At 44.7% G+C, this 25551-nt stretch overlaps 1 long non-coding RNA gene across 2 annotated transcripts; it reads right to left on the reverse strand.

The window, feature by feature from the left end:
* Nucleotides 1-6767: 6767 nt before the first annotated feature.
* LOC123569426 (uncharacterized) lies at nucleotides 6768-24439 on the reverse strand. 2 transcript variants are annotated; one of them, XR_012425350.1, is made up of 4 exons: nucleotides 24347-24439; nucleotides 11656-11794; nucleotides 11272-11329; nucleotides 6768-7755 (listed from the first exon to the last, which is right to left on the reverse strand). It is a non-coding gene; the product is annotated as an uncharacterized lncRNA (long non-coding RNA). The 2 variants fall into 2 exon arrangements; XR_012425349.1 differs by lacking the exon at nucleotides 11272-11329.
* Between the last annotated feature and the right edge of the window lie 1112 nt (nucleotides 24440-25551).

Raw genomic sequence — 25551 nt, forward strand, 5'->3', positions numbered from 1 at the left:
TGTCAGCTTCCCAGTATATTATTGAAACAGAATTTAACCCTCAGAGGACTTCATGGTGGGAGCAGGTGAACCAATGAGATCCATTGATGGAATGCACAGATGGGAAGAGGGAGATTGGAATTCAGGAGATCCGAGGAAGTGAATGTAAGAGGTCCCCATTCAGTGGCTGCGAGAGGGCTCAGGCCAAGGCCAAGTGGTTATGGCCACCTTTGTAGGCTCTTCCACTAGGACTTGGGGTTCTGTTCCTCTTGTCTCCTCTCTGAGAAACTGCTTCCCATGATCCTGTCAACAGGCAGTCAACAAGCATCTGTCCCAGCGAGAGGACAGAATGGAGGCATAAGCAGAGAGAACTTGGTCAAGCCTTGAAGGAAGGAGGAGCCCAGGACCACTTCTGCAGGGCTCAGCCAGCCAGGAGTTCACCCGACTGATTCTCCTCCCAGCCCCGCTCCCCAGCTCCCCATCTGAGAATCACAACAGCAGTCATTGCATCCAATCCTGGCATTTTATAGGTGCACACCCAGAGAGAGAAAGTCTCAGATAAACCTGTGCAGCTGCCAGTGACGCAGGGAAACCCCGAAGTCCTGGTTCCCAAGCTGGTGTTCTTCCCCAAGTCATTTTGTTAAGGTCAACTGTGCTGAAATTGAGATGCTCCTTTTCAGATGCTGCTTCTGGCTGATCAGGTCCAGCTCCAGGGAAGTGTGTGGTGGGCAGAGGCAGGAACATGGTCTAGAACAGATGGCTCAGCAGTGAAGCTATAGTTAACAGGCTGGGTACAAAATGCAGGATGTAGAGAAATCCCAAAGCCAGGGCGGGGTTGAGTGGGGTAAAGACAAATAAGAGTGACTCTCTCTTTTAGGGTCTGAGCCAAGGGTGGGAACAGGGTCCTAACTTTGTGTAGTGTTTGTGGAGAAAGGCTTTCTGGAAGCATCTCTCTGAGCCCTTCCACTGTCATCTGGTGGACACATGAGCTATGAAACCGTCCAGACTTTGGAGGCTCAGGATGAGGGGCCAGAGACTCACAGAGGGAGGGTGTTACATGGCTGGAATCCCACCCGGCAGCACTGGAAGGAACATCAGTTCCGTGTCTACCTCTCCCCACTCTGTGCACAGATGGGAAGAGGTTGGCCCTGCGAGGGATGTCTCTGCAGAGACAAGATGAGTAATATTAAGTGGTGTTTGTCTTGTGCCTTGTAGCTTTCAAAACATTTCCTCAAACATTGTCTCCCTTAAGCCTTGAAATCATCTCAAGCAGTATGTAGAACACACAGTTTTACAGAGGAGGACACTGAAACTGAGAGAAATAATGTGTCTCAGTGGAAACAACTAGTCAGAGGTAGGCCAGGAGTCGGCCCCAAGAGTTCTGGTGCCAAATCCCTGGCTCAGTGGAACCTTCAAGCCTCTCCGGACTCCAAGACGACCAAGCTTCTGGGTTCTAAACCCGATTTGTTGGCTTCCTGGGCTTCCAACATTGATTCTGTAATTCACAAGAGCCCAGGCGACTCATTGACCGAGGTCTCAGCAGCATGCTGACGTCTGGCTGCTTTCCCTTCTATGACCCACTGAAGGTTCCAAGATTGGTAGGTTCCAGGATTGGGTTGGAGGTTTGGTGACTTGCCGTGTGGTTCCCGTTTCTGAGGCCTCCCTCATGTTGCAGATGGCAGTACTACAAGACAAGAGGTGCCTGCATCCTGAAGGCCCCTGACCGCTTGGAGCAGGAATAAGCCCCCGACTCCACTGGCTCTCATCAAACGACGCCGTGAGCAAGGAATAAACTTTTACTGCATGAAGGGGATGCGACATCTAGGTTGACTTAGTACACCATTGCCCACCCTACTCTAACACACACAGAAATGGGTTCTTTGAAATGGAGTGATGCTGTTAACAGACAGGTAAAGTATCACCAGTTGGGGGCTGGGCGGTAAGGAAAGGTATTTTAGGTCGTAGCAGAACATTTGCTAAAATTGTTGCCTACGGCAGCTTGGAAGACAGACCTTGTGCTATTGAGGAAAAAAATTATTTTCAATAAAATCTCCTGCCAACCCAGAATATTCTCTCCACAAATGTGGAAAATAAAGAAAATACTAGTTCTGTGATTGAATAAGCATTAAACACATGGATGTATTACGTGTAATCAGCTAACACCATCATAAAGACAGAAATCCCCCCATGTATGTAGTCAAGCAGCTACAACCCATTACACACATGCTGTCGTGTATGAGGACTTGAACTCAGGTGAGAGAGAGCTCCACGACGTTGTTGTTTGCTATACATGCGCTCACAGCTTACCTAATTCACCTGGTGATTGGGGTGGCATCTGTATTAATTAGTGCCTTTTTCTGTAGGGAAAATAAAGCAACTTGAATCTCTAGGAAATGTAGGTTGTTGGCCAGGCAGTGGCTCACGTCTGTAATCCCAGCACTTTGGGAGGCCAAGGTGGGCAGATCATGAGGTCAGGAGTTCAAGACCAGCCTGGCCAATGTAGTGAAACCCTGTCCCTACTAAAAATACAAAAAATTAGCCAGGCGTGGTGGCAGGCATCTGTAATCCCAGCTACTTGGGAAGCTGAGGCAGGAGAATTGCTGGAACCCGGGAGGCAGAGGTTGCAGTGACCCGAGATCACGCCACTGCACTCCAGCCCAGGCAATAGTGCGAGACTCCGTCTCAAAAAAATAAAAATAAAAAATAAAGCAGGTTGTCAAGGCACCTAGTTGCACCTTGACACACCCTTGGTGACAGCAACATGAGGCACTGTCGTCCTTGATGTTACACTTGTGAGAGGGGGCTCCCAGGCTTTTCAGAAAAACAGTTTTGGGTTTTAATTCTGGTAAAAGATTTATTTAAACTTTTAAAAGACTTGCATAAGTATCTGAAGGAACAGAGGAAGGATTTACAAATACAAGCTTTCTCAAGGAAATGTTCTAAGAAAAGGGAGGGGGAGAAGGGGTTTCTTTTCCTTTTGGAAACAAGACAAATGCCATCTTAGTTTTATTTACCTTTACAGTTTCCCCACTTTGTTATTATTTTATAGTAACACTATAATTTGCTAATGATCTCCATTGCTTTTTTTTACCTTTCTCTGGGCAGTTTGAAGCCATTAAAATACTCAGCGAGCCCACAGTAAAACAGTAAAGCTGATCAGGCTGTTAGAACAAAACATCATAGACTGGCTGGCTTATAAACAAGAAAAATTTATTTCTTATGGTTCTGGAGGCTGGAACTCCAAGAACGAAGCTCCAGCAGATCTGATGTCTGGTGAGGGCCTGCTTCCTCATAGACTTCTGTCTTCTTTTTCACCTCACATGCTGGAAGGAGTGGAGGGTGTCTCTGGACTCTCTTCTACAAGGGCACTAATCCCATTCATGAGGTTTCTGTCTTTATGACCGAATCACCTCCCAAAGACCCCACCTCCTGATACCATCACCTTGGGATTAGTTAGGATTTCAGCATATGAATTTTGGGTGTACATAAACATTCAGCCTGTTGTAAAAACAATGATCAGGATCTCCATGGGATGAATTTAACAGTCAGTAGAATACGCACCTCAGGGAAAAACCTCTAAACGCATCATACTAATGGCGATTGGTTAAAGCAAACTTGATTAGCAATGTGCAAAAATTCTCCTTTGGCACACATTAATGTTGCAAACTGCTGTGCTGTCTTTATCACTTGCCCTTTCATGCAATTAACTATTTGAGTATCATTTTGTAGTTGCTTACAAAGTCTTACCCAATCTAAGCCTAAGGAGTGGCTTACCTGCAGCACCCATCTAAAATTTTAAGACTTTTTCTTTTTTTTTGAGACGGAGTTTTGCTCTTGTTGCCCAGGCTGGAGTGCAATGGTGCGATCTCGGCTCACCGCAACCCCTGCCTCCCAGGTTCAAGCAATTCTCCTGCCTTAGCCTCCTGAGTAGCTGGAACTACAGGCATGTGCCACCAGACCCAGCTAATTTTATACTTTTAGTAGAGACGGGTTTTCACCATGTTGGTCAGGCTGGTCTCGAACTCCTGACCTCAGGTGATCTGCCCACTTCGGCCTCCCAAAGTGCTAGGATTACAGGTGTCAGCCACCATGCCTGGTCATGTCCATGGCTCTTATTATGTTAAGTCTTGAGGACAAACCCACCCTTCTGCCATTTTCCACATCAGTCCAATCAATAGTTATATTATTATAGCAGCATGTCATGCTGAACTAGTGATGAAATCTCAGAGCTTTTTTCTAGCTAATTGCTAAGCTGCTTTATTGCTGAGTCCCTCTGAGATCCTTGTGGTGAATTTTTGTTTGGGCATTACGTAGTTTCTCAATAGTCCAATTCTGAATTTTTGGCCATTTCCATTGCAATTGTATTATGTGTTTTTGTAATTGTCTCAAAGCGTTAAGTTTATTATTGAAAGTATCAGTATCAACAAGCTTTAGCTACACTTGTCTATTTCTATTCCTCTAAGGACTGTATTTCGTGTTTCTTTTTGTCCTTGTATGACCTCAAATAAGCCCCTTAATAATCAGATTTCTTTTTTTTTTTTTTTTTTTGAGACGGAGTCTGGCTCTGTCGCCCAGGCTGGAGTGCAGTGGCCGGATCTCAGCTCACTGCAAGCTCCGCCTCCCGGGTTTACGCCATTCTCCTGCCTCAGCCTCCTGAGTAGCTGGGACTACAGGCGCCCGCCACCACGCCCGGCTAGTTTTTTGTATTTTTTTTAGTAGAGATGGGGTTTCACTGTGTTAGCCAGGATGGTCTCGATCTCCTGACCTCGTGATTCGCCCGTCTCGGCCTCCCAAAGTGCTGGGATTACAGGCTTGAGCCACCGCGCCCGGCCAATAATCAGATTTCATAGTGGGAGAGCCTAGGGGATGCAATTCTGGTTATGCAAACTACTTTAGCCTCAGACATTTCGTGTCAAACTTAGGGCTTGAATATTGTGATGCATATTAGTTATGTTAGTGTTACCAAAAAGGCACTTTGGGAGGCTGAGGCAGGTGGATCACCTGAGGTCAGGAGTTGGAGTTCGAGGCCAGGCTGGCCAACATGCTGAAACCCCGTCTCTACTAAAAATACAAAAATTAGCCGGGCATTCACATCTGTAATCCCAGCACTTTGGGAGGCCGAGGCGGGTGGATCATGAGGTCAAGAGATCGAGACTATCCTGGCCAACATGGTGAAACCTTGTCTCTACTAAAAATACAAAAATTAGCCAGGTGCAATGGCAGGCACCTGTAATCCCAGCTACTTGGGAGGCTGAAGCAGGAGAATCGCTTGAACCTGGGAGGTGGTGGTTGCAGTGAACTGAGATCGGGCCACTGCACTCTAACCTGGGCAACAGAGCAAGACTCCATCTCAAAAAAAAAAAAAAAATTAGCTGGGCATGGTGGCAGGTGCCTGTAATCCCAGTTACTTGGGAGGCTGAGGCAGGAGAATCACTTGAACCCCCGAGGTAGAGGTTGCAGTGAGCCAAGATGGTGCCATTGCACTGCAGCCTGGGCGACAAGAACAAAGCCTCATCTCAAAAAAAAAAAAAAAAAAAAAGAAAAAAGAAAAAAGAAGATGGTCCCACCTTCACTCTGATGACAATCAGATTGTTGGTCTTATAAATTTGGGCCATATCTATCCTGAAAACACAATATAGAGCAGATGGGAAGTAAATAATTGTGGGGACCATTACTGGGAGTACAGAAGGAAAAGTAGTGTTACAAATAACATATTTGTTTCTAGTCAATTATGAGTCTTAAAGTAATTGAAATCATCACTGCTGTGAATAGGCCAGCAAGGCTGTTTATGATAATAGTAATAATAAGTTCACGAAAATAGTTCTTTTCAGTTGAATTCAGTACCAATATCAGTTATTCTAGAAGATTTAAGTTTTGAGTCCTCGTGGGAACCCAAGTCCAGTTGAAAGCATGAATCCAGCTGGATTTTTCTTTCACCTTGATAATCATTTCGGAACATGTGAAAGGGTCCCTCACAGGGTGATGACAGCATCTTTCCTCTAGAACACCTTTATGTTCACAAAATCACCTGATCGTTGGTGGAGTGTCAGATTTCCTCTGGCAGATCCTTCTGAATCCTTCTGATTTTATGTCTCCAGGGAAGAGAGGAGCCCTTTTAAGTAAAGAACATGATTATGAGAGGATTCAGTTAAATTGGGCCCAGGACATGGTCCCAGACCCAATTCCTAGGCCTGCCAAACAGAATTTCAAAGGGAGTGATACTGCGCTTGCTTGCAGGGTTGCTCTCATTTTTAACAAGGCTAGCACTAAAGCATGAGGCCATTTTAGGCCAGCAGATTTCTAAATGAGGCTTTAGAGTCCAATTCATCTGCTCTATTTGTCCAGAGAACTGAGGGTAACAGGGAGTATGACAGCATGATTTGCATCATTCCTGAACCACAATAGACTATGGGCTATGTGGACATCCTGGAAAACAGAACACGACAAAAATCTCTAATCTTCCAAAGGCCTTAGTTCTACAGAATCCAGCTGCTGTGAGGTCCCTGGTGAAGCTGGTGGAAAAGAACCTTCTGTATGTACCTTGGGAGTGGCCTTAAAGAATCCTGCCCACAACCCGCACATCAGCGTGTTTTGGACGATACCACCTGCTTAGCAGGCATAGTGAAGTGGAGTGCCTTTAAGATCCTTTTTCACTGGGGGATGGTTTTGTTGATGACACATTACTAATCAAGTAAATGGGAACCATGGTACAATATTATTTTGTTAGCTAATTCCCATAGTCCAGTCAGATTTTTTTAGCCCCTTTCTTATTCCATTTGTCAATTTCCTTTTGTGATGCATAGTTTTGAAAGTAGATAGAAGTTACTTGTGTTAAAAGTGGGACTCCTGGCTGGGAGTGGTGGGCCACACCGGTAATCCCAGCACTTTGGGAGGCCGGGGCAGGCAGATCACTTGAGTCCAGGAGTTCAAGACCAGCCTGGGCAACATGGCAAAATCCCATCTCTACCAAAACTACAAAAAGTAGCCAGGCTTGGTGGCGCATGCCTGTGGTCCCAGCTACTTGGGAGGCTGAGGCAGGAGAATCTCTTGGACCCAGGAGGCGGAGATTGCAGTGAGCCGAGATCACACCACTCCACTTCAGCCTGGGCGACAGAGCAAGACCCTGTCTCAAAAAAGAAAGAAAGAAAGAAAAAAAGTGAGACTTCTAAGTTTGGGTCTGCCATATTTGAAGAGTGGCCTTTGCAGCTCTTCAGTAAAATTATTTCCTTTAGAAGTGGGATTATTTTGCCCATGTGAATGCTACAGTGTAATGCCTCTAAACACTCAGTTCTTAATTTTCTTTTCTTTAGCTTTTTTTTTTTTTTTTTTTTTTTTTTTAAGATGGAGTCTCCTTGTTCTGTTGCCCAGGCAGGAGTGCATTGGCATGAACATGACTCGCTGTAGACTTGAAATAGGCTCAAGCAATCCTCCCACCTTGGTCTCCTAAAGTGCTAGGCTTACAAGTGTGAGCCAGCATGCCTGGCCTCAGCTGTTAATTTTCTGAGAGTTTACTTCCTATCAAAGTCAAGAATCTCCTATTTTTCAAAATCTTCCCTGTTGCATGACTGACACTAAACAGACATTTACTATCAGTACGTCCATTCGTTTTAAGTCCTGAGCCAAGCCCTAGTAAATGTAAGCTATTCATTAACTCAAATTGTGCTGATTTAATTCCAGGCAAAATAAGCTCCCACAATTTCATGAGCAGCTACCACGGCACAGGAAGCCTAAGTTGGCTGTTTGCATCCCGTATGTGATCCATCAGCAAACTCTGATCTGTCAAAAGACAAAAAGCACAACAAGTTTTAAAATCTTAATTGGCTTTTATTTGTGACTCAAGAATTGTGCAATAACTCATTCTCGTAAAATAGAATGAGTGTTCCGATGAGCTGAACAGAGGAGGTTTGGCTTGATAGGGAGAAAAGGTCTGTGGAAAGAGAAAGAGAGAACAAAAAGCAGACGAGTGGTTTCAAAGTGACTTTCCTTGTACGTTGGTCCCCAACTGAAAATGACTTCATTTGTAATATTTTTAATTTAGGATGGGTTTATTGGGAGCATCTGCAAAGTTTAAAGCAGAGGGGACGTCCTATCATGCTGGCTAAAACTGGCCTGTTTGGGGATTTGGCTATTATCCATCTGTGTCCTGATTCCCTGGAAGGTCAGATAAACAATTCAGTTTTGGCTTGTTGGCGTGGAACTTCAGTATGAGGAACTCTATTTTGGTTTGATCTGTTGGGCCTAGCGCAGAAGCTCACTCCAGACTAATTGCATCCTATAAATTTTATTTAACAGGTCAAAGCTGGATTTTTAACAGAAAAGTCAGGAAAATCACATTGGAGCCCAGTGTCTTACTACCATTTGTGTTAGGCTGTTCTTGCATTACTCTAAAGAAATACCTGAGAATGGGTAATTTATTAAGAAAAGAGGTTTAATTGGCTCATGGTTCTGCAGGCTTTACGGGAAGCATGGTACTGGCATCTGCCTGGTCTCTGGTGAGGTCTGGAAACTTTCAATCATGGTAGACGGTGAAGGGGAAACAGGGACCTCACATGGCAAAAGCAGGAGCAAGTGAGGCAGGTGGGGGCGCATGCGGGCAGTGGAGGGGGGTTGGGGGAGGTACCACACACTTTTAAGTGACCAGATCTCTCAAGAACTCACTATCAGAAAGACAGCACCATGCCATGAGGGATCCAGTCCCAAGATCCAAACACATTCCACCAAGCCCCACCTCCAGCATTGGGGATTACAATTCAACATGAGATTTGGGCAAGGACAAATATCCAAACTAAATCAACATTGTATAACCACGATCATCTATTTGATCAAAGTCTGTTGAGATAGCAGAGTTTAGGAGAGTGCATCTCCCAGGCACACTATAGGCATCGGATAAGAATGCTTGTTCACAGCTAGTCCCATGGCACACCTACAAGTGCCAGGTCTTACGCACTGGTAAGACAGCTATCACGGTATGGGGGACATAAAAATAAGTCAAATGACTCTAGGGGCCGAGGGAAAACTTCCCCTTCACCCTCTGAATGTTTGCCTTAAGACCAACTCACAAAAGGCAGATTAATATGAGAAATAACATAGAAATTTACTAATGTGCACAAAAGGAAAATTGCAAAGTGATTATCCCAATCCCTCAATGGGATCCAGAAGCTTCCTTACCCTCTTGAGGTTACAGAAAGCATCAGGGCTCAGAGCATGACCAAAACCAGATTATGGTGGTAGATCAGATCGTGGCAGTTACGGAGGGGAAGAAGAGGAGGCCTGGCTAGCAAAGGGGGTCATGTTATGTAGATGAAGCCTCACAGGTAGCAACCCTCAGAGAGAATAGATGGTGAATATTTCTTCTAGACTTTAAAGGTGTCAGACTCTCAGTTAATCTTTCCCAGATCTGGATGAGGGAGGGTCTCAGAGACGGCCTGGCTTCATCAGTGCAGATTTCTCTACAGATGCAAATCTCCCCAACAAAAGGCAGCTTTTAAATTATTTTTGTATTTCCAGCCCTTCTGAATAGCCATCTTAAACTATTATTAAGGAAGTATATTTTGGGGTGAAATATTTTTATTTTCTTCAGTCCCCACTTTGAGACTTTTACCTTCAGAAAATTTCACATATGGAAAGGCAAGTTGAAGCCAGGTGCAATGGCTCACGCCTGTAATCCCGCACTTTGGGAGGCTGAGGCAGGTGGATTTCCTGAGTTCAGGAGTTTGAGACCAGCCTGGCCAATATGGCGAAGCCCTGTCTCTACAAAAAATACAAAAGTGGCTGGGCGCGGTGGCTCAAACCTGTAATCCCAGCACTTTGGGAGGCCGAGACGGGTGGATCACGAGGTCAGGAGATCGAGATCATCCTGGCTAACATGGTGAAACCCCGTCTCTACTAAGAAATACAAAAAACTAGCCGGGCGAGGTGGCGGGCGCCTGTAGTTCCAGCTACTCGGGAGGCTGAGGCTGGAGAATGGCGTGAACCCGGGAGGCGGAGCTGAGATCCGGCCCCTGCACTCCAGCCTGGGAGACAGAGCGAGACTCCGTCTCAAAAAAAAAAAAAAAAAAAAATACAAAAGTTAGCCAAGCACGATGGTGCATGCACCTATAGTCCAGCTACTTGGGAGGCTGAGGTGGGAGGATCACTTGAGTCCAGGAGGTGGAGGCTGCAGTGAGCCAAGATCATGTCTCTGCACTCTAGCCTGGGTGATGAGCAAGACAGTGTCTCAAGAAAAAAAAAAAAAAAGGTAAGTTGATAGCTTTGGAGAGATTTGAGTTAGACGTTGTTAGATAAGAAATAGGCAAAGGAGGGGAAAAACAAATTGAGATAAGAAGAAAAGAGCAAATTATATACATTTTCCCCATATTCTTTTAAATCACTCTTCATACTGAGAGTAAGTCAGTTTGGTTAAACAGCTTTGTCCAGTTTTAGGAGGTGACATTGCAGATGGGATAGGTCTGGAGTGCAGTGGCACAATCTTGGCTCACTGCAACCTCCACCTCCCGGGTTCAAGCAATTCTTCTGCCTCAGCCCCCTGAGTAGCTGGGATTATAAGCGTACACCACCATGCCTGGCTAATTTTTGTATTTTTAGCAGATACCAGGTTTTCACCATGTTGTCGGGGCTGATCTGAAACTCCTGACCTCAGGTGATCCACTTGCCTCAGCCTCCCAAAGTGCTGGGATTACAATAGGCTTGAGCCACTGCGCCCAACCTGTGGTGGCATTCTGACAGTTTTTTCTGGACTGTAGTTCAAACCAGGTGTTCAAGTAACGTTTCTGAGTAGCCCATACACCAGCAGGCATGAAGGCTATTTACATTAATTTGCTCTGGTGATTTATCCCAAAGTTTATATCAAGTTGTCTAGCTTCAGTATGCAGGGCTTCAAGAAAAACAGTTCTAATTTCTAGTGAGTCCAAGTCAGAAAAATGAGAGAAAAATGGAAAAACACTAGTTTGGAGACTTACAGCTGGAAAGATTTCAGGATTCAACCCAATAATAATAATAGCAGGTGTTCTACGGTTTTCTTCTGAAATATAATTTTTCTGTCTCTAGTCCCCCTTTTCTACCAAAGACAGATCACAGTAGGACCAATCTATTTTGTAAAATAAATTATTGTCTTATTAAACTTGGCCTGATTATTTGCACAAAGTACAGCAAGATTAGTGATTGGCCATATAGGCTTTTTTCAAATTGGCTCTTTTGGAACTTTTCATAGAGAATTTTGGATTAGACTTTTAAAAGCTTCCTGAAGCTGAGAAGCTAAGCTAAGAATTTGCCATCGGACTATACTTACAATACCTGTACGAACTGGATGAGCTCTTCTTTTCTTGAAGTCCCTCAAACGAGGTTCTTGGGCCTGTCAGAAAGTGACATTGTTTACTTACTGCAAAATCAGGAACCTTGCAAGGGAACAATGTAGACGAGTGAGAAAGACAAAAAGGGCCTTTCTATTTGAGTAATGTGAGCCCCTTTAAATAAATTATCAGGCCCAGAGAGACATTTAAAATGTGGTCAGCCATGATGGCTCACACCTGTAATCTCAGCACTTCGGGAGGCCAAGGCTGGTGGATCACTTGAGCCTAGGAGTTTGAGACCAACCTGGGCAACATGGCAAGACCTCCTCTCTACAAAACAAAACAAAACAAAACAACAACAAAAACAACAAAACAAAACAAAAATTACCTGGGCATGGTGGCACAGACCTGTAGTCCCAGCTACTGGTGTGGGAGGATCGCTTGAGCCCAGGAGGTGGAGGTTGCAGTGAGTTAAGATCGCGATCGCACAACTGCATTTCAGTCTGGGTGACAGAGCAAGACCCTGTCTAAAAAAAAAAAAAAAAAAAGTAACAGCAGTCACATCTCACTCCCATTTGATCTAAATAATTACTCTGAAGCCACTTGCTGTGCATACTCAGGACTAACTGCCACCACATAGCCCTAACATGCCATATACCCTACACTTCAACAATGTATACCAATCACTAGCTAATGTTATTTCTGTACACTAATGAGAATTCCTGATGAACAACTTTTGTAATCACTCCCTCTCCTGAGTTGTCATTTTTTCTTTAAAAACTTGAGCCTCTCCTTTGTTTCCTAGAATACTCCCCAAGGCAACCTGAAAGTGTGTCCGGGACTGCATTCCTCAACTTCAGCCCAAATAAAGTCTATATTAATTTTGCCTCACCTTCCTTTTAGTTATTAGGCCAGTCTTTCCAAGGGACTTCTCTTTTTTTTTTTTTCTTTTTTGAGATGGGGTTTCGCTGTTCTCACCCAGGTTGGAGTGCAATGGCGTGATCTCAGCTCACTGCAACCTCCACCTCCTGGGTTCAAGTGATTCTCCTCCCTCAGCCTCCCAAGTAGCTGGAACTACAGGCATGTGCCACCATGCCTGGCTAATATTTGTGTTTTTAGTAGAGATGGGGTTTCACCATGTTGGTCAGGCTGGTCTCGAACTCCTGACCTGAAGTCATCCGCCCACCTCAGCCTCCCAAAGTACTGGGATTACAGGCGTGAGCCACCACGCCTGGCCTCCAAGGGACTTTTTATAGGCTCTGTAAAGTTAACCTCGATTCCTCAAAGTAGTCTGGTCATAATGAAAATATGCCATTTCAGTCAAAGCCTCAGTAAAATAACGAGTGTATCCAATTGTGTCCTGTTACAAAAGAAAACAGATTCTTACTGAACTTATGTAAATAACTATATTGCCATAGATTAAGAATAGTTACAAATAGTTTCCAAATTCTGGAGAAATCAGGTAGAGAGAAAGGTAAATATTTCAGTTTTGCTCATAAAAACATACTTTACCCAATTGCTGTAAGCTAAATACCTAAAAAGAAAAAAAGTTTTTTTAACTCTGGAAAACAAAACATAAAAAGAATCACCAGTGTTTTATTTTTTAAATAGGTTATTTAAAAAAAATATATTTCAGCACTCTATTAGTTCAATCTCATGTAATTTTGTTGTATTTGATGTTGGGATATCAATCCTCATGAGCACATCAGCTTTTTACTAGAGTTTGAGAAGTTTTTGCCTAATCCAATGGTATGATGACCAATGTTATCATAAACCTATATTCAAAAGTCCTTGTCAGGTCCTTACCATTAATGTCCTAGAAGACATTTTGGACTGCAGTTGATTTTTTTTTTTTTCCCAGAGTGAGAACAGGAGTGCTTTATGGTCCGAGTGGAGTGTTTGGGAGGAGTGCCTCCCAGCTCCCGCCGGTGGGCTCACCTGAGTGGGGGCCCAGCTGAGGCCACTGTGGGAAACACAGCCCCCACTCCCAGGGGATGCCTCGCACGCTGCCTTCAGTCTCTCGCTAGCCTTGCCTAGCGTGGGCGCTGGGCCACCCTTTAGGGTGGGTCTGCACACCCGTGTTCAGGGCTCCTGGCCAGAAGCGGAGCCACAGGCATGCTGAGGCCCTGGGTGAGCACGGAGGGCAAGCAGGTGCTGGGGCAGTGCGCACCCCGAAGCAAAGCAGCCCCTGCCCAGCCTCTGTAAACAGACCCTCATGGGTCCCTCCTGGGCCTCAGTCACATCCCTGAGAAACACTGGGGACTGGCGGCTCTGCCCTGAGAGGGCCAGGGTGTCCACCGAGTCTGGCCGAAGCCAGCTGTCCCCTCCTTCCCTGCAGAGCAGGCTCACGCCAGGCCTGGAGGCCCAGCACCGGACTGCAGTTGATTACAAACTGCTTTCTGAGAAGAATCAAAGTAAAGCAATAGCTTTCTGTGAGTGGCAAAATACTTAGAATAGCCATGATTAAAGATATACTTGACAAGGAAATTTGGTTATTTCTGAGGCATACAACAAAATAATCATATTTATGACTGACAAAACGTATCAAGATAGAATTTTAAGAATCTCATACAATTTTGGAACATGATTAATTACACATTTATAAAAATATAACTCAAAGAAAGTTAAAAATGCTTTCTGTGTGATTTTTACATACTAAGGCTAATATGTCTTAGACTTCTAGAGTTTCTTTTTTTTTTTTTCTTTTGGGGCTGTATGTGGTGGCTCACACCTGTAATCCCAGCAATTTGGGAGGCCATGGTAGGTGGATCCCTTGAGCCCAGGAGTTGAAGACCAGCCTGGGCAACATGGCGAAACTCTGCGTCTACTAAAAATACAAAAAGTAGCGAGGTGTGGTGGCGTACCCCTGTAGTCCCTGTGACGGGAACTGAGGGGAAATGATCAGTTGAGCCTAGGAGGCAGAGGTTGCAGTGAGCCATGATCATGCCACTACACTCCAGCCGAAGCAAGAGAGTAAGACCCTATCTCAAAAAAAAAGAAGAAGAAGACTGGGCGAGGTGGCTCATGCCTGTCATCCCAGCACTTCGGGAGGCCAAGGCAGTGGATCACTTGAGGTCAGGAGTTCAAGACCAGCCTGGCCAAAATGGTGAAACCCCATCTCTATTAAAAATACAAAAATTACCCTATGTGGTGGTGGGCACCTGTAATCCCAGTTACTCGGGAGGCTGAGGCAGGAGAATTGTTTGAACCAGGCAGTGGAGGTTGCAGTGAGCTGGGATGGCGCCACTGCACTCCAGCCAGGCAATAGAGTGGGAACAAGTCTCAGAAAGAAAAAAAAAAAAAGAAAAGAAATTTGATTTTGGGGCCGGGCGCGGTGGCTCACGCCTGTAATCCCAGCACTTTGGGAGGCCGAGGTGGGCGGATCACAAGGTCAGGAGATCGAGACCATCCTGGTTAACACGGTGAAACCCCGTCTCTACTGAAAATACAAAAAATTAGCCGGGCGCGGTGGCGGGCGCCTGTAGTCCCAGCTACTCAGGAGGCTGAGGCAGGAGAATGGCGTAAACCCAGGAGGCGGAGCTTGCAGTGAGCCGAGATCGCGCCACTGCACTCCAGCCTGGGCGACAGAGCGAGACTCCGTCTCAAAAAAAAAAAAAAAAAAAAGAAATTTGATTTTGGGAAGTTTGTCATATAACAAAGGCTCAAAACACTTGATACTAAAATAATAATGGTTTAAAGCATTTGATCAAAATAGGATTGCAGGTCACTGTAAAATTATATTCATTTAGCCAAAGTGATAATTAAAAGATTTCAAAAAGTAAAAGCCTTTACTCTGTGATAGAGAGGGGACTGTTTCCCAGCTAATGAAGATACCTAATAAAAACAACATGAAGTGGATCTGTCTCTCCCTCTCCCCTTCCCGTTTTTTGCGGTTTGCTCAAAAGGTAAACAAAAATCTTCTACTATCTCTTATTAATACCACACAAAAATCTGCTCAAAAGAAAAAACTAAATGCTACCTTTGCATCCATGTATTATTAATGCTGGAGCTTATTTTAATAAGACCTTACAAACACATTCATTCAATCTCAGCTTTCATCACAAGTTAAGATTCCCATAAACTGGCCAGACGCAGTGGGTCACAGCTGTAATCCCAGCACTTTGGGAGGCCGAAGTAGGCAGATGACCTGAGGTCAGAAGTTTCAAGACCAGCCTGGCCAACATTGTGAAACCCTTTCCCTACTAAAAATACAAAAAAAAATTAGCTGGGCGTGGTGGTGCATGCCTGTAGTCCCAGCTACTCGGGAGGCTAAGGCACGAGAATTGCTTGAACCCGGGTGGCAGAGGTTGCAGTGAGCTGAGATCGCACCATTGCACTCCAGCCTGAGTGACAGAGCAAGACTCCATCTCGATTAAAAAAATAAAATTAAATGAATAAATAAATATGTGAAAAGCAAACACAGCTGGAAGGCAAAGCATCTAGATCCCCAAAAATCAAGGATTTCTCTTTTTTTTTTTTTTGAGATGGAGTCTCACTCACTCTATCGCCTAGGCTGGAGTGCAGTGGTTTGATCTCAGCTCACTGCAACCTATGCCTCCCAAGTTCAAGTGATTCTCCTGCCTCAGCCTGCTGAGTAGCTGGGATTACAGGTGCCTGCCACCATGCCCGGCTAATTTTGTTATTGTTTGTTAAGATGGGGTTTCACTATGTTGGCCAGGCAGGTCTCAAACTCCTGACCTCAAGTGATCCTCCCAAAATGTTGAGGTTACAGGCGTGAGCCACCGCGCCCAGCCAGGGATCTCATTTTAGCATTGAATCCCAAGTCCCCCCAAAGAGGGACACTCCATAGGACCAAGTCTTTTTTTTTTTTCTTTGACACAGAGTTTCGCTCTTGTTGCGAAGGCTAGAGTGCAATGGCGCGATCTTGGCTCACCTCAACATATGCCTCCTGGGTTCAAGTGATTTTCTTGCTTCAGCCTCCCAAGTAGCTGGGATTAGAGGCATGCACCACCATGCCCAGCTAATTTTGTAATTTTAGTAGAGACGGGGGTTTCTCCATGTTGGTCAGGCTGGTCTCGAACTCCCGACCTCAGGTGATCTGCCCACCTCGGCCTCCCAAAGTGCTGGGATTACAGGCGTGAGCCACTGCACCCGGCCAGGACCAAGTCTTGTACATGCTTCTACAGTGCACCTTACTGCAAGAGCGACCCAATGCCAATCAGCCCATTCTGTGCTGAGCTCATTCTCATGAGAGTCCTATGCCTTGGTGGTGAGTGTTTCCACAGCCTCCAAGTGTCCACACTGCACCTTTCTTATCTAAACACCCAAAGAAATGAGTAGCCCCTTGCAAACAACTGCAGTCAGCCACCTCCAAAACCGCAGCCCTCACCAGTGACAAGCCAGCTATCTCACGCACACACAGGCTGTGTTCTCTCATAGCACAGAGAGAACTGCTACCCCCACAAAGCCGAAGAGATCATGCAATGCAATGCAAGAGGGAGCAGAGCTTTAGACTGAGGGGAACCTGCCCGCAACTCTTTGGAGGAAGAATTTCTCAAGGAAAACAGGAGACCTTAGAAAGAGGGTGAGTGGAGCCTTTTTCTGTTTTCCTCAAGGGTCTCACTCAGAGTCATTAGAAGTTCCTTCTAGATGCCTTTATGTGGTACTGAAGATGACAAAACAAGGAGAAGCAGGGAGGATTAGAAGTAAATGGGAGAGGCTGGGCACAGTGGCTCATGCCTGTAATCCTAGGACTTTGGGAGGCCGAGGCAGGCATATCACCTGAGGTCAAGAGTTTGAAACCAGCCTGGCCAACATGGTGAAACCCCGTCTCTACTAAAAATACAAAAATTAGCCAGGCGTGCCTGTAACCCCAGTTACTTGGGAGGCTGAGGCAGGAGAATCGCTTGAACCCAGGAGGCAGAGGTTGCAGTGAGCCGAGATTGCACCATTGCACTCCAGCCTGGACAAGAGAGCGAGATGCCATCAAAAAAAAAAAAAAAAAAAAAGGAAGTAAATGGGAGAACAGTTCTCAAGAAAGGAAGCAGAGAGACCAAGCACATAACTCAAAAAGGGGTTTCAAAAAAGAAGAAAAAAAAAAGAAACACACACAACACAATGCGCGCGCGCGCGCGCACACACACACACACACACACACACACACACAGAGTTTCAGCTGACTGGAGAAAAAAAGTCCCCAAAACAGGATCCAAAAAAGCAGAACGGCCTTTTAAAAAAATATGTATGTAGCTTGAATATCAGCTTTTAATTAAGCTGACTTCTGACCACAGAGCTCTTTAAGAAAATCTTGCAAATCTCTTATCAGACTTTATTCAGAACACGTAGCTAATACTCCTGGCTTTTGAACTCTTTTACCAAAGGTACCTTCCTCAACAAAAATTGATCGCTCCCAAAAGTCAAAAGTCACACAAATGTCAAACCAAATGAGACTGATTCCCTGACTGGGAATTGAACATTGAATCCAGGCTATGGTGATTAAAATGTGGAATTTTAACTTCTAAGCTGGAAGATAGAATGCAGTCATTCTAAATCCTACAGGGCATCCAAAGCAGGCAGTTTGAGCATGCAAAGGATTTTAACTTTGTTTTAGGTGAATTTTTTTTTTTTTTTTTTTTTAGATGAAGTCTCACTCTGTCACCCAGGCTGGAATGCAGTGGCACCATCTTGGCTCACTGCAACCCCCGCCTCCTGGGTCCAAGTGATTCTCATGCCTCAGCCTCCTGAGTAGCTGGAACTACAGGTGTGCACCACCACACCCAGCTAATTTTTGTATTTTTAATAGAGACAGGGTTTCGCAGTGTTGGCCAGGCTGGTCTCGAACTCCTGGCCTCGAGTGATCCACCTGCCTTGGTCTCCCAAATGCTGGGATTACAGGCATGAGCCACCATGCCCGGGTAGGTCAAATTTTTGATTGTTAATTTTCTCAAGAGAATTTCTAAATCCAGTCATGACACCACGATGCTGTCTTTCTTTTAATTTAACTTTCTCATAAATACAAATAAGGATAAGGGATCTCTAAAATCCTTTTTTTTTTTAAATTAGAAATGTTTCTAATTTAAAGGATCCATCTGAGGAAAGAGATCAAACAATATGAATACTTATACCAAAAAGTACACAAGAGTCGCTACACCCAATACTAGACGCAAATCCTTTTCTCCCGTTAATCAAGATTTCACAGAGAAAAATAGAGACAGTGATTTTTACCTTCTGCTTGACTGGATTCTGCAAAAAGAGAGGCAGGGAGCCTGGCTGGTGAGAATGTCTTATCCTTCCACAGGCTGGTGAGGTCCTGGGTTCCCTGAGCTGTGGCTTCAGAAGAGCAGAGCTTTGGTTTTGTCAGAAAAATGAAAATCTTAAAAGTGGCCCAAGATGGCCGCAAGTTGGACATATGGGTAATAGAAACTGGGCCTATGGACTAAAGCTGAACTCGCGCCTGCAAGGCTTGAGTTTGTCAAATATTTCACTGAATTATTGATTATAACCTTGCCTATGCCACGAAGCACAAAGACAGTATAGAATCAATCATCCCCTAAGATGCCTACATGCTCATTAACCTTTTACCGTTGTCAACCTGAAATAATTGAAAGGATCAGCATCCAGTTTTAAAGAGTTTATTCAAGTGAAAAACTGGCAATTGCCATCCAGAAAACACAGACTCCAGTGCTCCAAAATTAAAAGTTAAGGTCTTGGCCGGGCACGGTGGCTCATGTCTGTAATTCCAGCACTTTGGGAGCCTAAGGCAGGCAGATCACGAGGTCAGGAGATCGAGACCATCCTGGTCAACATGGTGAAACCCCATTTCTACTAAAATACAAAAAAATTAGCCAGACGTGGTGGCATATACACCTGTAGTCCCAGCTACTCAGGAGGCTGAGGCAGGGGAATTGCTTGAACCCGGGAGGCAGAGGTTGCAGTGAGCCAAGATTGCACCACTGCCCTGCAGCCTGGGCAACAGAGCGAGACTCCATCTCAAAAAAAAAAAAAAAAAAAAAAAAAGACAAGTTAAAATCTCACTTATATTGGCAGAAAACAAAAAAAATCTAGTAGGATTATAACATTTTCTACACAGGGCTGGTTTATTAGTTACAATTTAATTAGCTGCAGCATGTTTTCACTTCCTTTCCATTGTTAGATGTTAAATACGCAAAAAGCATATTTAACATTCCATTTTAGACAATGTGATCCTCATGAAATCTTTGTGTGAGAGAGGAAAGAGGGAGGTTCATTTATCATGAAGATCAATAGTTGAGAGGGAAGGGGTCTTCCCTGGCATCCTTCATTCATTTACAACATTTTACAGAATAATTTAGGTAAGAAAAAAGACTAATGTATAATCAGGGAAACAGAAGTTACAGCTTCCTAGGTTACAGCTGCCAGTTTATGTGACTCAGATCCCATAATCGCATTCCCTTAAGGCTCAAAATATTTTAAGGTTCTGAAAGCTTAGATTTCGAATTACTTATTTTCACACCCTATATATGTTAACCATGTGTTTGCTTTATCTTATGTACAACATCGCTCAGCACCAATCAGAATTGTAGGAATGTCACCTTTGCTTCTCCATTTCCATGTAACAGAATGTATAAATACTATCTTGTGTAGCCCACTTGAAAGACATTTTTGGTTTGTTCTGAGTCTGTATTTCCCAGAGAATTAGTCCTCAAACTTCGCTCGGGATAAAACTAACTTTAAATTTCTTTAAGTTATAGTGCCTGTTATGTAATCTTTCTGTCAATAGTATCCTGCTCACAGCACCAAAACTGTATGGGGCAAGGGAAAATTCTGCTGCAAAATCAACTCACAATAGGTAAATTAATAGGAGAAATGACATAGAAACTAATACGCACAGAAGGAAAATCGCAGAGTGATTACCCCCACTCTCCAGTGGGGTTCCGAAGCTTATGTACTATCTTGAGGTTACATTAACAATGGGGGCTCGGCCGGGCGCGGTGGCTCAAGCCTGTAATCCCAGCACTTTGGGAGGCCGAGACGGGTGGATCACGAGGTCAGGAGATTGAGACCATCCTGGCTAACATGGTGAAACCCCGTCTCTACTAAAAAATACAAAAAACTAGCCGGGCGAGGTGGCGGGCGCCTGTAGTTCCAGCTACTCGGGAGGCTGAGGCAGGAGAATGGCGTGAACCCGGGAGGCGGAGCTTGCAGTGAGCTGAGATCCGGCCACTGCACTCCAGCCTGGGCGACAGAGCGAGACTCCATCTCAAAACAACAACAACAACAACAACAACAACAACAACAAAAAACAATGGGGGCTCAGAGCATGGCCAAAACCAGATTACAGTGTTAGATCAGGTTATGGCGGCAACACACGTTATGGAGGGGAAGAAGAGGAGGCCTGGCTAGCAAAGAGGGTCTTGTTATGTAGATGAAGCCTCACAGGTAGCAACACTCAGAGAGAATAGGTGGTGAGTGTTTCTTTTAGACTTTAAAGGTGTCAGACTCTCGGTTAATCTTTCCCAGATCTGGATGAGAGAGGGCCTCAGAGACAGCCTGGCTTCATCAGTGCAGATTTCTCTACAGATGCAAATCTCCCCCACGAAAGGCAGCGTTTTAGTTATTTTTGTATCTCCAACCCTTCTGAATATCTGCCTTGAGCTATGTCGAGGAAGTCTATTTTAGGGTAAAATCATTTGATTTCCTTCAGATGCTTTGATATTGTGATTTATAATAAGAAATATCTGGCCGGGCACGGTGGCTCAAGCCTATAATCCCAGCACTTTGGGAGGCCGAGACGGGCAGATCCCGAGATCAGGAGATTGAGACCATCCTGGCTAACACGGTGAAACCCCGTCTCTACTAAAAAATACAAAAAACTAGCCGGGCGAGGTGGCGGGCGCCTGTAGTCCCAGCTACTCGGGAGGCTGAGGCAGGAGAATGGCGTAAACCCGGGAGGCGGAGCTTGCAGTGAGCTGAGATCCGGCCACCGCACTCCGGCCTGGGCAACAGAGCGAGACTTCGTCTCAAAAAAAAAAAAAAAAAAAAAAAGAAATATCTATTTGGTTTTTGTTCCTGGTTCCTGGCACACCAGCTCCTAAACTCTTGGAATGTCTGGAGTGATAAGTGTCTTTTTGTATGCTAGTGAGATGATTAGTGGCTGGGGGTCCCTAGATAGCCTTCGGATGGAGTTGGTTGTCAGGGAAACCAACCATACAATTGGAGAATCGGCACTTTCAGCCCCACCTGCTAACACTGGAGAGTAGAGAGGGCCTGAAGCTGGAGCTGATTACCAATGACCAATGATTGATCAATCGTGCCTACATAATGAGCCTCCAGAACATTCCAAAAAGATGGGGTTCAGAGAGGTTCTGAATGGCTGAATAGATGGAGCTGGCTGTAGGGTGGCAGGCCTACAGGATGCCACGGGGGTGTGCTGCAGAGAGAACCTGGAAGCTTATCACCCCTTCCCTTCCATACCTTGCCCCATGGATCACTGCCGCCTGGCTATTCATCTGCATCCTTTATAATATTCCTTACTAATACAATAAGCTGGTAAACACAAGTAAATGTTTCCTTGCGTTCTATGAATCTTCCTAACAAATTAGAATGGGGTTGTGGGAACCCCAATTTATAGCTGCTCAGTGAGGCGCATAGGTGACAACCTACTACTTGCAATTGGTGTCTGAAAATAGTCCAGTCTTGTGAAAATAGAACTAAGCTCTTAACCTGTGGGATCTGACACTATGCCCAGGTAGACAGTGTCAGAGTTGAATTGGATGGGAGGACTCTCATTGGGTGTCCACTGCAGAATTGCTTAGTGTATGAGGACAAGCCCACACACATCTGATGTCAGAAGTGAAGTGTTGTGTTGAGTGGTGTGAGTAGGAAAAGCAGTTTGTTTTTTTCATCTGTCTTATTAAGACTCAAAGTAAGGGTCTTAATAATAAGACCTTTAATGAGCTCCTATAATAAGTGTAGCAGCTCCTGCCATAGCTCGAAGGCATCCAGGCACCCAGAAGAACTGAGAAATATGCTACTGGTCTATCGTCTAATACCAACTTTTGAATTAAAATCTACTGTGGCAGGCCAGGTCTCACTAACAGCTGAACAGGCAGGCCTCCATGCCAACTGTTTCGGCACTGAGTGGTTAGGTTAAATAATAAAAGCTGAAAGACTCAGTGCCCCTGTACAAAGGCTGGAATGTAACGGAAGCCCACCAAGAGTCTTGCCTAGGTCTTTCCTGGACCTTGAAGCATGACAAGATAACGAAGGAATTCTTAACAGGACCTGTTTAGAATTAAACAAGTTTTAGTTTTTATTTTTTTAAATGGAGTCTCACTGTGTTGCCCAGGCTGGAGTGCAGTGGCACAATCTCAGCTCACCACAACCTCCGCCTCCTGGGTTCAAGCGATTCTCTTGCCTCAGCTTCCTGAGTAGCTGGAACTACAGGCACGTGCCACCATGCCCAGCTAATTTTTGTATTTTTAGCAGAGATGGGGTTTCACTATATTGGCCAGGCTGGTCACAAACTCCTGACCTCAGATGATCCACCCACCCCTGCCTCCCAAAGTGCTGGGCTTACAATAGGCGTGAGCTGCCATGTCTGGCCAAGATTAAACAAGTTGGGTGTTTTTATTTTTGAGACGGAGTTTTGCTCTTGTTACCCAGGCTGGAGTGCAATGGCATGATCTCAGCTCACTGCAACCTCCGCCACCCAAGTTCAAGCAATTCTTCTGCCTCAGCCTCCCAAGTAGCTGGAATTACAGGCACCAGACACCGTGCCTGGCTATTTTTTTGTATTTTTAGTAGAGATGGGGTTTCACCATGTTGGCCAGGCTGGTCTTGACCTCCAGACCTCAGGTGATCCACTCGCCTCGGCCTCCCAAAGTGCTGGGATTATAGGTGTAAGCCACCGTGCCCGGCCAGATTAAACGAGTTTTGTTGGGAGTCTGAAGGATCTCCCCAAACCTCCATGTTTTAGCAGGAGACAAGATAAGGGTAATCACGCCTGACACCTGGACCCATTTAGATTAAGTAAATTTACTGAGGCTCCAGAAGAAGGTCTTCATGACTCAGACCTTAGTTATAGATTAGAAGTTAATCACTTATGTATTTAGATGAATGCACACTTACATGCAGACATATATAACTTAGAAGGTATATAAGCTCTAGAAAACTTTGAAATTTTGAGTTGGTTTGGTGATATTTTCCCAGCCTTTTCCCTGTACCCGTTTACAGAAATAAACTCTCTTCTTTTCCAGTTTGTCTGCGTCTTATTAGTGGGCCATGAAAGTAAGCAGCCAGACCCTTGGTTTGGTCCAGGAACTCTACCAGCAGTGCCTTTCATGGCAAATCACTTGGAAAGGTTTTTCAAAATTTGGAATTCTTGAAGCACAGAGAGAGACTATAGCCAATTTCAGTTGTTCAAAAGGCTCTTCAGGCTGGGCACGGTGGCTCATGCCTGTAATCCCATTACTTTGGGAGGCCGAGGTGGGCGGATCACTTGAGGTCAGGAGTTTGAGACCAGCCTGGTCAACATGGTGAAACCCCATCTCTACTTAAAATACAAAAATTAGCCAGGTGTGGTGGCGGCGCCTGTAGTCCCAGCTATTTAGATGGCTGAGACGTGAGAACCGCTTGAACCCAGGAGAAGGAGGTTGCAGTGAGCCGAGATCATGCCACTGCACTTCAGCCGGGGCCACAGAGAAAGACTCTGTCTCAAAAACAAAACAACACAAAAAAGCCTCTTCAGGTTCTAAGGATTAAATCAGAGAGTCTGGAATATTGTCATGTAATGCTCCATCAGAGGTTTTTGCCTGCTCCGTAAAAGCTGGTTTTAAGTAAAATTATGAGAGGTCATTGTTTTGGATGAAACTCCCACACTAGGCCCCAGTGGACCAGACTAAAAATCAAAATAGAGGCACCAGTGCTAAAGTTCCAGGTTACAAAACCAAAACTAAGTTGTTATCTGACAGGAGAGAGATTTAACAGCCATTTTCCCAAGCAGGCCAGTTTCCATTTTTAAGCAGCATGATAATGAATTCCCTCTGCTTTAATCCTTACACAAAAGCAGCAGCCTGAAACAACCTGATGTTAACTAGTCAGTTATTCTCCGTTGTTCTGTCTCCCTGTGCCCGCCTTACCAGAAAAGTAGCTTGGAAACCAGGGATACGCTCTTTGTTCTTTGCTTATGCTTTCTTCATTCCTTCTGTCTATAAAGCCAACGCCTTCTGCTCAGCTCGTGGCAACACTCACTCTGTTTTCTAGAATGGAGTGTTGCACAATTCTAGGCTCATAATAAAGTCAATTGAGGTCTTTAAATTTGTTGTAATTTTGTCTTTTGACCTTGGAGTCCACTGTGAAAAATATCCTACTTGTCTCCAAAATTGCCTCTAAGTTATTTTACCTGTTGTAGGCCATTTCATCTGAAAACTTAGCTAACTCCTAGATTATAGCACTTTTGTGTTCTTCGGAGACAAATGTCCTAAATATTTTACCTCAGTTTGGCAATATTACAATTTGTCTAGTAAGGCCTTAACCCCCTCTGAAGTGAGGAATTCTAACAAAGCCAAAAGTATCAGTTTGGCATTGCTCTTTAGTTTCTTAGGCTATCAGCACATCATCTACATATTGGATTGTAAACCAAAAATAAAATTCTAAGCCCCTTAACCAACTGAATGGACCCCTCTTCTCAGCCAAGGGGATTCCAAAATAAACCTGAAACACTAGTTCAGGCCATGATGGGAACGGGTGGTTCGACCTGCCTCATCATACCTTCTTCCCTTGGAACTCAGGCACAACTGACCACAATTAATGTTAAAACAAGAGACCTTAACACTAATGAAATAGACTCTTTTTTTCTTTTTTTGAGACAGAGTCTCACTCTGTCCCCCATGCTGGAGTGCGGTGGCACAATTTTGGCTCACTGCAACCTCCATCTGCCTCCCAGATTCAAGCAATTCTCCCACCTCAGCCTCCCGAGTAGCTGGGATTACAGGTACATGCCACCATGCCTGGCTAATTTTTGTATTTAAATAGACCCTTTGTAGCAATAAGATACCAACATGATAGATAGCAGGCCCCAAAAGAAATAGAAATATTTTACCCCAAAATATATTTATTTGACATATTTTGAAATGGCCCTGCAAAGTTGTATCTTGTGGAGAAAATCTGCATTCAGTAGAGAATCCCTTTCCCTTTCCAGGTATTTTTCCTGATGCAGGAGAGAATTAACTAAGAGTCTGGCACCTTTCTAAGTCTGATAAAAAAACATGTACAAGCTATTCTCTCTGAAGTCTGCTACCTAAAGGCATCATCTGCATAATAAGAACCTTGATTTCCCCAACCC

This window comes from Macaca fascicularis, chromosome 16 (genome assembly GCF_037993035.2).
Source record: "Macaca fascicularis isolate 582-1 chromosome 16, T2T-MFA8v1.1".
NCBI classification, from domain to species: domain Eukaryota; kingdom Metazoa; phylum Chordata; class Mammalia; order Primates; family Cercopithecidae; genus Macaca; species Macaca fascicularis.